Source organism: Podarcis pityusensis (genome assembly GCF_964106645.2).
Source record: "Podarcis pityusensis genome assembly, chromosome: 4".
NCBI lineage: Eukaryota > Metazoa > Chordata > Lepidosauria > Squamata > Lacertidae > Podarcis > Podarcis pityusensis.
Genome location: NC_138027.1, coordinates 37145516 through 37147549, shown reverse-complemented (window position 1 = coordinate 37147549; position 2034 = coordinate 37145516).

The window sequence follows — 2034 nt, the reverse complement described above, 5'->3', positions numbered from 1 at the left end:
CCCAAACAAGCCTACGAGCCTTGTGGTTAGTACATGCTTCCCACGTGATCCCTCCCTTCCCTGTGAACTCTTCGTTTCAGAAGTGGAAATAAGTGGCACCCTTGAGCTAGTCCTAGAGACTGGGTTGGGAGGGATTGTTGTCAGATGCAACACTGCTTTGAAGAAAATGGCAGTGGAAAAGAAAATTCAGGGGTTAATAGAACGGGAGAGGTGGGATTCTGTGCTCTCACCAAGAACACAACTCATTTCTCTGTCCCTAGGTAAGACAATATCACTAGAGTTTGTGGACACCAGAAAAGATTATGCTACAGTTATGTAAGATTATTGGTGGCATTCAATGTGCAAAAGGATTGCCAGTAGTGCTCCTCATGCATGTAAAGGTAAAGGGACCCCTGACCATTAGGTCCAGTCACGGACGACTCTGGGGTTGTGGCGCTCATCTCGCTTTATTGGCCGAGGGAGCCGGCGTACAGCTTCCAGGTCATGTGGCCAGCATGACTAAGCTGTTTCTGGCGGACCAGAGCAGCGCACGGAAACGCCGTTTACCTTCCCACCAGAGCGGTACCTATTTATCTACTTGCACTTTGACGTGCTTTCGAACTGCTAGGTTGGCAGGAGCAGGGACCGAGCATCAGAAGCTCACCCCATCGCAGGGATTCAAACCGCCGACCTTCTGATCGGCAAGTCCTAGACTCAGTGGTTTAACCCACAGCGCCACCCGCGTCCCAATCCTCATGCATGACTACCACCAAATCTGTTCCAAAAGGTTGGAGGAAACCGCAGAAGATATTTAAGAGCTGGGAACAAGGGGGGGGGGGGAGTGTCATTATGCAAGGAGAAATCCTTCCAATTACAGAAAATTAGCCTAAGATTGAATACAACCTAAAAATCTGTGCTTGGGTTGTGTGTTGCGGAAGGGGCGGAAATGGGAGAATATATAGGAATGCAAAAGTTTGGGGTGAGCATTGTCTACATTCTCTGGAATCTCCTTAGCCGCCTTTGGGAAGGAATCACAAAGACTGGGTGGGGGGTGCCAAATTTAACCTCTACAAGGCTCCATAGTACCCAAGCCCACCACTGCTGTTACATGTAACTTGCTGAAAGGTTTGTAAATCTCATGGGTCTTATGTTATTATTCAGCAAGCACAGCCATGACTGGATGGAGGGGCCAATATGATATAGTGGCCTCAGTTACTCTTCTGTGGGGGCTGATTCAGCACAATTTTATGGCATTTCAACGTATTGCCAATAAAACTGAAATTTCTGGTAAGCTATTCGTTCCTGGCTGCTTTGCCACCATAAGTTTTCCCTCTTAAGATTATTCTGTTTGGGTACTTAGTGTTTTCACAGCATCTCTATGTTGCCAAGAGCTTTAAAAATGCCGTTATTTAAAGACTGTTTTAAAAGGTCTGCATACTATAAAGAGGCCATTCTGTGTTAATAAGTGGGAAAAATGCACTTCACATGCTGTACTGGAATTCCTGCCAGCAACAGGCTAGCTCTCACTTTCTGCATCCATATACCAAGGCACAGTTTTCATTTGTTTCAACGAACTAGCATTGCTCACACGACTGTCAATGAGTTTGGCCTGTCAGTAAGAAGAGCTCTCTTTGTATCCCATTCATCGGGTCCAGGCACTGTTTTAGTTTAGAAAGGTGTGTTGCTTAATTCACATGGGGAACCCTATTGCAGGTATTAGTATTGCACAGTTTGAAGCGACTGGAGGCATAAAAACTGAGCCCTTTTGGAAATAAAACATTGTTAAGGCCCATGAGTTTATTTCAAAACTTTACTTACAGAACTTTCTTCAAAACAGAACGGAAACATCAAACAATACATCCAAACAGTTCCATAAGACATATGGCAGCTCAAGGCATAGGCTCAGCATCTTAATGAGAGAGCCAGTGTGGTGTAGTAGTTAAGAGTCTCGTAATCTGGGGAACCGGGTTCACGTCTCCGCTCCTCCACATGCAGCTGTTGGGTGACCTTGGGCTAGTCACACTTCTCTGAAGTCTCTCAGCCCCATTCACCTCA